At 36.1% G+C, this 12,736-nt stretch overlaps 1 protein-coding gene across 1 annotated transcript in view; it reads right to left on the bottom strand.

The window, feature by feature from the left end:
• Window positions 1-12,736, bottom strand: part of mub (poly(rC)-binding protein mub) — a 300,043-nt gene that overhangs the window by 71,681 nt on the left and 215,626 nt on the right. The gene's annotated exons all lie outside the window — the stretch shown is intronic.

The raw sequence follows: 12,736 nt of genomic DNA, 5'->3' as shown, positions 1-12,736 counted from the left end.
ATTGTTTGGATAATCGAATGGGAATTTAAAAAATCAAATGATTGAGAGATATTTTTGGCTCTTCACAATGTATTGTAAAGAATGTGGAAGAAGTGTTTTCAACAGATTATATCACTATCCCCACAGCTGAGAACAGAAATAAGGTGAGAAACAATAGGTATGAAAATGAAGGAAATTTGTAGGTACATAATGAAACAAAAATAAACCGACATTCTGAATGCATGGAATGATATCACCAGTCCTCTTCTTTTACATGAACTTTAATGGAGCGGTGATTTTTGGAGCACCGATAACTGAAGCAAAATCATAATAATTATTGCGTAGGTCACGAAGTACCACAGGTATAGCCACATGGATTTCCGGACCTCAATAGTTTGAGTTATTTTCTGACATCACATAATACTCAATGACAATTAGGGAATAATTTCATATTTTCTTGCGAAATGAATCAAGGATTTTCAATATGCGATTCAATTTTTTTCCGTAATGTATCAAAATTATTATTGAAATCAATTCTTTGGAATAAGCGACAGGTTGAAATTACATATAAATTGTTTATTCATGTGATGTCAATCAATAAATTCACCTTTTTATGGAACAACCGTGTTGTTCACAATGTTGACAACCGTTTTTCACACTCCACAGCAAACATGTTCATTGAAGTGTCGAGTTTTTATTTCAAATAAACACAAATAATATTACCGATCCCAATGACCCTGCCGCCCATAATCTCTACCCGCTCCTGGTACATAAGTTATTAAATTACTTCCCTCAGCCGGTGTAAGCGAAACCTATGAAATGACTCTGATTTGCTACTTTTTCTACCTGCCATGAGATGGTGCTATGCACCCAAATCGTTTTTAATTAAATTATTGAACATATTCAAAATACAACTTTTGAATTCATATAGGGATGTAACTTTAATTACGAATGAAGAGGTTTTAAAATCCATTCTGTGTGGATCTCCCCAATAGTCGTCAAAGACTAGATATTTGTTCAACATGCATATTTTATACATTCGGTTAGGAAATTGTGAACTCGTTGAGTGGACTGTAGTTCGAACATCTAATATTTAATGATTTTGCAGTGTGATATTTGAAAAAAAAACAGAATTTTGTTGTTGTTTCGACATACATTTCTATTGTAGTAAAGTAATGAATACACCGATCTAATAATCGCTTCAACTATTCACTTCCTGAAGGTGACGATTTGGGGTTCAAAAACTAGGTGCATGATTAAATTGAAATTAAATTTGAGGTGTCTGACCATTTTCCTGATATAGTTTTGTCATCAATTTTACAGAACTATGTTCACTTTTGAGACGCATTGCATGTATGAGAAATATATAATATTTGGCAAATAAAGAAATCCGAAAAAATTTGTTAACTTCGTAAACAGCATTATGGATTAATCAATGTAGAAGTCTTACCCTAAACTACTTGTATTTATTATTACGAGGCATATTTATTCATTTATTTATGTATTCGGGATACAAACAGAAAAATCCACCACAGTATCCACATAATTGAATTAATATTCATTTCAAAGTAATTCACATGTGCATTATCTAAATTAAAAGATGAATAAGAAATAAATACAAAAACAAAAAAAATACAGTTATTAACTGAATATATGAATGAATTATAACTGATAAAAATAGGTTTTCGAAATTTTTTTGGCCGTAAGTAATGATGTATTGAAAATATCGAAGTATTTTGCAAGAGTATTGCCCAGTTTAACACATCGACATATAGAAGAGAGTTCTGCGAACAATTTGTTCTCTTAAAGGGTAATATGAATAAATCGTGTTCTCTTGTTGTTCTATTCGGAACATTTGAGCAAATCATTGACTATAACGATGGACAATTTATTTTGTTTGCTATTATTTTTGTAAAAATCTGATATGTTTTACGCTTATGTTCCAACTACACAAACTGGAGGCCTCGTCTATTCACAGAATATCATCGTTTTCGGTGATTCGAGTATTCTCCAGCATTTTCCAAAGGGTTGATGCGAACATCAACTCACTCAAAACATATGCATTATAAAGAGATGTTATTGATTTCAATTGATTTCAATTTACATTTTCTCGTGACACATCTTAGAACTCTACTACTCTTATTCATTACATACCTAATCTATATGTTCATCAAAAATAAGTTTTGAGTGAAAAATAACTTCTAAATCTTTAAATGAATTAACCCCTGAAAGCAAGATATTATTTATGTGATATGAAAATATGTGGATGATTTTCCAACTCCAGACATCTTTATTTAATTTTTTTCAAAATAAATTTTATCATGAGTTTTGATACGGATTTCCATCAAATATTGGTCACTTTCAGTTTCAGTTTCAAACAAATGCTCAAGAAGTTTTTTTGAGCTGACATAACTTCATTTTCATTTGTGAACTTATTGAAATAAAAAAATGCTTATTGAAGCTCGCCTCAATGAATTAATGTGAACTGCATTCGAATCGGTTGGGCCGTTTTTGAAATGAGCGAGCACAAACGCACAGACAGATAGACAAAAAGTAACCATAAAAATAATTTGTGTGGTTTGTCGTTAGTAAAAATCCCGCGATAATTTCTCATATATCTTCCATTTTGACACAGCGATCAGTTACACTTTTATTGATGTCCATGGTAACACAAACTGAATGTTAATTCAAACACTTAGTACATTATTGATAACATTTTTCATACGGATAATTTGTTAATAAATATGTACCTGTTATCACAAATCAATATTCATGAATGTATTTTCACAACAATGAAGAAAATTTTCATTCTAAAAACCCAACACTCAAATTATGTGCCATTATGTGAGGTATCCAGTGATTTTTTGCTAAAAAAAGATTTTGTCTTTCTATATCTTCCTATTATACCCAAATATACCTATCAAATATCTTGAAAGTTGATTACGTTGATTCCTGAGATTGCCAATTGAAGACCAATATCACTAATTTTTTATTTTTCAAAAAACTAAATGACACATCATTGTAATCAGATTACCAGGATTTCCACTTTCTACTTCTTCATCCACATTCAGAAAAATTGTGGCGATTGAGATACAAACCGGTTCTGTTTGAACAACGCTGGTATTTTTTCCCATTCCACACTTACTCCTTAGGCTTAGTGATCTGTAGTACACTCCACATCCTGAGCCTTCTTTGGTTCTTGAACTTTTGTTGCTTGTAGAACTTTTGGTCCCCATGCAATGGCCCCGTATGTTAACATAGGTCTTATTATTGCAGTGTAGATCCAGGTGACCACACGGGGTGAAAGACCCCATGCGCGTCCCACTGTCCGACATTGCTCATAAGCCACATATGCTCTTTTTGCTTTACTCTGTAGGAGAGAGTTCCATGTTAGCTTCCCGTCGAGGATAGTACCAAGGTTTTTCACCTCTTCAGAGAGGATCAGTTTGCTTTTGAAGATTTCGGGAGTTAAGCATGATAAACTTCTTTTTCTAGTGAAAAGGACTATCTCAGTCTTCTTGGGATTGATAGACTGTGTGACTGTTCCTCACACTATGTCTCTAATAATTTAAGTCCATCCTGCGCTCTATCGCACAGTGTGTTCACAAATTTGCCGATCTGCAAGATAACTATGTCATCTGCATATGCAATTGTGTAGAATCCATTATTGTTGAGGTGATTAATCGGGGTATCCAGACCTGTGTTCCAAAGAAGGGGTGATAAGACCTCTCCCTGTGGTCATCACCTAATGACCAGTCCTCTCCAGTCCTGTGATGTCTTCTACATTGATACTTATTGCTCTACTAGAGATCATCTTGAGTATCCATTCTCCTACTACCAGAGGTACAATTCTGAAGTGTAGTTGCTGGGTAATCGTTGGAAAGGTTGTTTTATCAAACGCTCCCTCGATATCTATGAACTGAGGGCCTAGGACCATCAACGACCAGAATTTTCCAATTTCAGAAAGTACCTCAATCAAATATCTAGGTTTAATGACCGATCAACACGCGAAATAAGTTGACAGGTAGATTAATTGGAACATCTGTTGTGAACTTGTGATCCATTGTTAGGAACCTTTGGTGTAGTAATGAATTAGTGGAGTCTTCCTCGTGAAGATGATCACTTGAGGATTCAAACACGTGTCGAGGTGTTGAAAATAACGGTTGGGATTGGACTCCAGTACTATTCATCTGTTGTGAAGTTTGTCAAAAGAATTAGTACATCCAAGTGTGGGTTTATACTCCGAATTGTTCTTAATTATACAGGGTGGTGAAAAGTCGAAATGTATTATTTGCTATTTCTCTCGTACACTCGATTCTGATCGATACTCAAGGAGATATATCCTTTGAAAATGTTGTTCTTTTCGAAACACGAAGCTCTCATTAGAATCTGGATCAGACTTTACCCAGAAAACACTGTTCTTTGTCTTTCCTTCTGCCCATCCTTTATTCCGCAACTTGAAATATCACCTGCCCTTTCCATTCCCAGAACGATATTATTCCAGGGCACAGGTATCTCCTCAAACCCACTCTACTTGGGGGATTACAGTTTGGCGGACAAAGAAACTTTATCATAAAAATATCCATGTCAAAGAAAATGTAAAATGGAGACACGCTCCGGGCCCCAAAGTTTGCTTCGGGAGGCAATATTTCTTCATAATATGAAATTAGCATGAGACCTATATTTCTCAACTGTCTGTGAAATGCGAATTGTTTTTTTTTTCTAAACAGCGGGGACAAACATGAGTTCGTCATTTTGCACTACACATAAAGTTACATTACTCCAAGTTTGTGTGAGAGGTGAATAATGTATGCTTTAATATGTATGCGTTATTTGTTTGCTGTCATAGATGCGAGAGACACAATAAAAACTTTTAACGATTGAAGAATTCGAGAGAACATTTCATCTGCGTCTCTGATGTTGTATACAGGGAGTAACATAAGTACGTCGAAATATTCGAGAGACGTAAATAACTTTTGCAAATAATGAATTATTTGCACGAAATTTGGTAATCAGGGTTTTTTGACGAGCAAAATCATAATTCAGTATTGATTCTCATGTAACTCCTAGAGGGTGCTACGTACGCTGTCATTATTTATTTCAAGTTGCCCTAACTTTTTTGACATTGAATTTTTGGTACTTTACATAAAAATCAATACGAAATTATGATTTCCCACGTCAAAAACCCCAGGTACCAAATTTCGTGCAAATAACGGAGCAAGGTCACAATGACATGATAATAGTGATGGATTTCTTTTATATTTGGTAAAACGATGGAACTTTATTACATCCTAGCTATGAATGGCTTAGAGCCTTTCATACCCACTAAATAATATCAAAATTAAAAAAACGCCACATGAAAACGGATTCTAATGAAAGAGATTCGAACTGAATTGGATGAGAAAGAAGAATCAACCGTCAAAAATATATAAAGAAATAAAATGGAGATGACATGGAACAGTGACAAGAGACCTGCAAACACAGAACACAACAGAAGAAAAACCACCACATATATATCAACTCGTGTTCTGAGTAAACGTATTCCATACCATCTATACATGCCAGCTAGTTACAATTATTTTATGAAAGTTGTCCTATGAGTTAAACTGTGAGATTAATCAGGTTGGAAGAACAATTATCCCGATCAGTGCCACCATGTGAGACATCTATTGCCTATACATGGAATGAAGAAAAGGTGTCAAACAACTGGAGCCGACCACAATACAATTATACAACCGTACTTTTAAAATGAATAAAATAAGGTTTTATGGAAGATCAAGGCAGGGGAAATTTAGTTAAAATCAAGGGAATTGAAAACTTTTGGCAATAAAAATGTACTTTTAATGAACATTTATGAATGTTATCTTGATTTTCCAAACCCTTTTCTGGGTTTTCTTTTCGAACTTTTTTGGGCTGTTTATTTTTTTTCTTTCATATTTGTATGCGTAAATATATTTTTTTTTGCTTTTTCTATTAGTTATTTCCCTTTTCCCATTTCATTGATCTACTGGAAAAGTTTATGCGAAGGTTCATATTCAGTATTAGCAGCATGAGGTTTGGTTTACCCCATCTTTGAATTTTAGATTCTGTTTGATCGGAAATCTTATTCTTTCCCTAGTATTCCAATCATTTTCCAGTTGGGTCACTTAATAATTACCAAGCCTAACATTTGAAGACTGATTTATTTATGACTCGCTGTTCTATCCAACAAAACAATTTCACTGTTGAACAGTGATTCGTTATGTCAAATATGCATTAGTTATTCATATCCTCCGATGAAAACGGTTTCGATTAACAGTGCTGGTTTTGTTTACACGCGGTAATTAGTATAATGTTTGGCATGGCGATTTTGTAACACCGACAAAAATGTTGATGGTTTTATGTTACCGTCCTAGAGCAATTACCAGGCATATCATCAAAGGTCTGACAATTGATCAGAGTTTTGAATAACCCAGTATTTTAAAAAAAGATTGTATTATTATTCGATTGAGGGAAAGATACATTTTTTGAAACATCTTCATAACAAAACATAATCTTCACAATAGTTTCCATTGGAAATAGGGACAGTTGAAGAGTTCAACTTTCTGATGTTGTTTTTGGAATAACTTTTAGAGCCTCTGGTATGTATCTATTGAACAACTAGTTACATACTTTAATGGAAATAATTTATTCATCGAAAATCAGTCTGGTTTTCGTAAGAATCACTCATGCGAAACAGCGTTACAACTAATAGTCACAGAGTGGAAAAAAAGTATTGATAAGAAAGAATAAATTGTTGCTATATTTCTAGATTTCAAGCGTGCCTTTGAAACAATTAATAGGAGAACTTTAATCAATAAACTGAAATGGTGTAAATGGAAAAGCTTAAAACTGGTTAGATAGTTATCTTGAGTAAAGAAGTCAAAGGACTAAAATTTGTGATGTAATGTCAGATCAAATTATAAATGACATAGGTGTACCACAAGGCAGTGTTTTGGGACCACTGTTATTCATTATTTATATAAATAATATCAACTATGTACCTGGTTCACACCATATCAATTTGTTTGCTGATGATACCCTTGTATATATTGAGAACTGTGATTCAAAAGAAGCTATACAAAATATCAATATATCTTTAAAGAACATTGAATTATATCTACAAGTGAATAAACTCAAATTGAATATCGATAAATCTAAGGTAATGATTGTTACAACAAATTCTAATCAAAGAAATATTGATACTAACGACGTTAATATCAGCATATTCAATAATCAACACACAATTGTGAATGAAATTAAGTAACTAAGATTCATTATAGACCATCAATTAAATTTGAATAAGCATGCTGAATATACCATTAGAAAGATGTAAGAAAATGTATTTTTACTCTAGAATTTCAAAATCTTTATCAACCTTTGCTAGACTAACATGTTACAACTGCATAATAAGGCCACACTTTGACTACTGTGCCACACTGATGTATCTATTCAACCAAAATCAAATGGGACAGTTGCTGAAACTACAAAATCGAGGTATGAGAATCATTTTGAGATGCAAACAGTATACACCTATTGAATCTAAGTTAAAAACTCTACAGTGGCAGCCGGTACATAAAAGACTGTATTATTTGAGCATGATTTTTATTTTCAAAATTACGAGTGGGATACAACCAGCCTATCTTAGTAGATATTCAGTTCAAAATAGTGACATTCATTCATATAACACAAGAACATGTAGGTAATACATTTTATAGATCCCGAACAAACTAAAAGAGTGGAATGAATTCATTGTTCTTTAAAGGTCTAGATAGTTTCAATAAGTTACCTGATGAAATGAAACATGTACATTCCTTAAAAGTATTCAAAAAATTATTATTAGAATATATCTAATTATAATACATGACATTCTGTAAAATTATATATAAATTTTTCATATATGCTCAACTATATATTGTATATTAGGATTCCTGAAATGAAGTCTACTACTACTACTACTATTTCAGTACATTTCTGGTGGAATCCGAAAATGAAAAGCTATATTTATCTTTATATTTGAAAAAAACTCAACTTAGACACGCCACGCTTCTAATAGTTACCCAGTATATTGAAAAATGATTGAGAAACTTCAGTGCACTCATATTTAAAACTTTCATACGGAAAATTCTTCGATCACTCCACTTCCAATAGGGACTTCCGAACTTTGACAATTGATAACGGCCATCTTGTTGAAGCTACATCTGCCAACTTAGTTGTCATTATTGAGTCTGTTTTGCCGAATCACTATGGACGGATATAGCACTCAACAACACGTGCAAATAATGGAATTGTTTCATGAAAATGGCTGTTCTGTTACAGTCAGCATAATCTTCCTACCGAGAGGGTTATTCACAATGTGCTGGATAAATTTGAGTCAACTAGTTCAGTAAACGATCGACCAATACTCGTACATCGATGAACCGTAAGATTCACCGAAAACATCATCGCTGTCTGTGAAAGTGTGCAAGAAAATCCCTGGTAATCGATTTCGCGTCGCTCGCAAGAATTCGCCTTCCGCAAACCACAACTTGGGCCTACACCCTTCCAAATTCAAGTGACCGAGAAACTGAAGGTAAACGACCATAGAAAACAATGTGTGTACACTGAATGGGTTCTGAAGCAGTTGGCAACTGACCCTAATTGTCATCTGGAAGGAAATATTAAGAGCAGATAGTTGTTGGTTCACAGATGGATCAAAAACACCTTCCGGTTCTGGTGCAGGTGTTTTCAGTCGCAGACCCACGACAGAGTTATTTACCTGCCTAGGGACTTATGCGACTGTATTTCAAGCGAAAATTTACGCTATTGAATTGTGTGCGGAGAGATTGGATAAATCCAACCTCACTCACAATTCAATAAAAATATTCTCGGACAGTCAAGCGGCGTTGAAAGCTCTTGGCTACTACCAAGCAACGTCTCAATTGGTAGCAAACTGCCAAAAAAGACTCTCCTCGATAGGAAGACTAAACAGATTGTCTCTGGTCTGGATTCCTGGCCATACTGGCCTGGAAGGCAACGAAGCTGCTGACTCTCTTGCAAAGGAGGGTGCTGTAAGCGGCTTCATTGGACCAGAACCTGTCATTGGCATCGCTTTGGGCTTTGCCAAACAAACACTTAACACCTGGATGGCAAAAACAGTTATGGACTCCTGGCAGAATCTTCCAGGATTGGCTCACTCCAAGGCGTTTATTCACCCTTCGAAGCTTGATTCCTTACAGTTGTTGGACTACAGTAGGGATGAACTACGATGTCTGACAGGCCTTCTTACAGGTCACTGTCATTTGAATCATCACATGCAGAGCCTTGGACTGTCGAAAGACAGTGTGTGTCGCCTCTGCCTGGAAAATGATGAAACTGCAGAGCGTATACTTTGTGCCTGTCCCGCTGGGGACCGAATCAGTTTCTTTGAGTTCGGCAGATCCGTACTCTCACCATCTGACTTGAAAGATCACTCACCATACAAACTAATCGGCTTCGTTAAGAAGCTGGGTTTATTTGGCCGAGTGTGAATAGGTGTGAGCCACAATAAACCCTTATGGGTTGCGGTGGAGGGTCGAATAGACCCACTCACTTTAGACCTACCTACCTACCTTCCTAATTGTCATCTAAAAATCATCTTCAGCGATGAGGCCTATTTCTGAATGAATAGATAAGTGAACAAACAGAATGGTCTGATTAGGAACGATACCAATCCACACGAGATCCAAGAGAGTCCAATGAATCCCGGAAAAGTCACTGGTTGGTGTGGATTTTAGGCTGGCAGCGTCAACGGTCCATATTTCTTTGAGAACAACGTTGGTCAGGCCTTGCCTGTCAACGGTTAGCACTGTAGGTCGATGATTACCAACTTCCTTTGGCATGAATTGGATTTAGACACCATCGGCGCTACTTGCCACACAGTTCATGCCACATTGGATATTCTGCACAAGCGATTTGAGGGTATGGTCATCTCATGTGATCTAGCCATCGATATCGTGCGATTTGTCCCCGTTAGACTTCTTCTAGTGATGTTTTATCAAGTCGCCCGGAACCGGGCGAAACCTCATTGTAATCAGCTTTCCTCTGGTAATGCGGAGCTCTGCCAGAGGTGACCAACTCTTCCCTTGCTACTCGTGGGAACACACATATATGAAACAAACAAACATATACAACAAAAACCAATCCTGAGGCTGGACAGAAGTGCTCACTACAATCTATGGCGGTGGCTGGGGATGAACAGAAATGTCAACACCAATCTACCGCTCGAAATAAGGCTGGACATAGCAGATCACCTCGTGATATAATACAAAGGCGGCGCATTTGCGGCGCCGAGGCCAAAAGGAGAAAGAGAGCGAAAGAGGTAGGAGTGGCACCAACTATAAGTGCACCCTCCTCCTCCCCCACTCCACCTCCAACAGCAAGGGCACTTCCTACGGCGGGCTCCGCTTTGAATAAAGGCAAGGAACTGGCTGCCTCTGCAGAAATGCGCCCTCACTTGAACACCTCCATCAGGGAAACCCCAGGAAAGTTGAAGAAACCGCGCAACGACAGTAATGTCGTTGCACCTTTCAAAACCTTCGCGGAGGCCGTGAAATACCTCAAGGTTGCCAAAGAGAGTGTGTTTTCGGCGAGTTTTGGCCTGAACCTGCCGATATCCTAGTGACAGATCCTAGTGATTTGTCTACCTTTCTGGAAAGGAAATGATGGACGATGACCTACGAGCACACCTCCTCGGAAAGATGTACAATGGGTCACATGTGGCCGAAGTGCTGTGAGTATACACTCACCCTCCCTACTATATACATACATACAAGCCACAAATCACAGCGGTCCACAAAGCCAACATAACTCATACCATCGTTTAAGTTCAGCCTGATTCATGCGCCAGAGTCATAGAAAATTGGACGTTCGTACGATGTTATATTCTAGACATATTGGCATCAATAGGTCTTCAAGCCATGTTCAGTCATACAATGGCTACTTCAGGCGTGTCTTTATTCCACGACCGAAGAAGGCATTGTAATGCGAAACACGTGTTGCGTGTTTTTAAACTATTCAGTGAAAACCTCACAATGAAGTGTTTTTTGAGTACGTTATGGATGTTTATCAAGAATCGACCAATTCCATTATATACCTATCAATGTGTCTTTCAAACGGATAAAAATTCGCATATCCCACACATATTCTTATGTAGGTACTATATCAGTTATTGGTCATCTTCAAATGTATATTATTGTAATGAGTCTTATTTGTGATTATTTCAGTGTTTTACATAATCCATACACGAGGTATAAACCTTTTATCGGATTAACCAATTTATTCACCATCTCTTCTTCTCTTCTGTAATAGTAATATAACGAGGTTAATGAATTATTATTATTATTCATCCGCCCACAGTATGACATCAAAATCAAAATATTACATTCAAAGTTCACTTAAAATATTGAAATATTCAGAGAATTCATAATCGAGCTTGAAAACATACTGAATTTTTCAATAAAGCACTTGGAAGATAAGTGAATTTTTGCTAAAACTTCGCATTTGTCCAAGTTTCGAGTTCCCGGTTTTATTCCTCAACAAGAATCTCAAGAATTCAACGAGCTAGCCTTGCCACCCTATTTATTTTCCGAAGATCCTGCTGGTTTGCCGGATGGATGAGTTGGATTAAATGGGGAGCTGGATATACATACATACAAAAGAGGACAAGTATGTAAGTAGGGGAATTCATAAGGGACTGAAGACACACGGTGTCCTGAGAATGGCCGCTTAGTTATGGTTTCAAAGAAAATGACTGTACACATTTCTCACCAACTCACAGAAAATTGTGAACGTGGAAAATTTTAGTATTATGGATATTTAACATTGAGATTTTTGTTAATGTTGAGTTCCCACTCAATTCCTCCACTTTTTTTATGTCTCCCATCACTGAGAGGGAATTGATACAGTTAATGAATAGAATACAACACAAATGCATGCGAAACAGACCAAATCAAACAGGTTATTAAATGTTGCTTCTCTGAACTATGTTCTGTACTCACCTTTCTAATAGATCTATCAACAGAAAAAGGCATTTTTCCAAATAATCTGAAATTAGCCATTGTGACGCCTATATATAAAAAAGGGGATAAAAATGATTTGAATAACTACAGAGCAATTAGTATTCTTTATAGCATTTCTAAACTATATGAAATGAATCTAAAAGAGCAGTCGAATGGTAATTTTACTGCGATGAAATTATTATCACCATCACAACATGGTTTCACGATTAACAAAAGCACTGATACAGCACTCTGCGACTTTCATAGTCGCATAATAACGGCCTTGGACAAAAAAAATATGTGCTAGGATTGTTCATTGATTTTTAACGTGCGTTTGATTGTGTTAATCACAGCCTCTTGCTGGAAAAACTCTTAAGATGTGGGGTGAGAGGACTGCCACTCAATTTATTGACCTCCCATCTTAAAAATAGGAGACAAATAGTGAAAATTGGGGAGAATATGAGTTGTAAAAAAAAACATTGCTGATGGTGTGCCTCGGGGATCTATTTGGGACCTTTTCTTTATTTAGTATTTGCAAACGATCTATTAGTGTATCTAAATGGAAATTCTCCCACTCACTGTATACGTTACGCTGATGACACGAATATACTGGTTATTGAAGATGACCTAACCACTGTTATATATACAGCTGAAAGCACTTTCAGTAGAGTTATCACTTGGTGTGAAAAAAACAACTTGATAATGAATAAAACAAAAACTAG

Source organism: Leptinotarsa decemlineata, unplaced genomic scaffold, assembly GCF_025532065.1.
Source record: "Leptinotarsa decemlineata unplaced genomic scaffold, Ldec_3_MD MMD2_tig00026361_RagTag_RagTag, whole genome shotgun sequence".
Classification (NCBI taxonomy): Eukaryota; Metazoa; Arthropoda; class Insecta; order Coleoptera; family Chrysomelidae; genus Leptinotarsa; species Leptinotarsa decemlineata.
The sequence above is the reverse complement of the archived record's forward strand: the minus strand, read 5'-3'. Positions and strand labels throughout refer to the sequence as shown.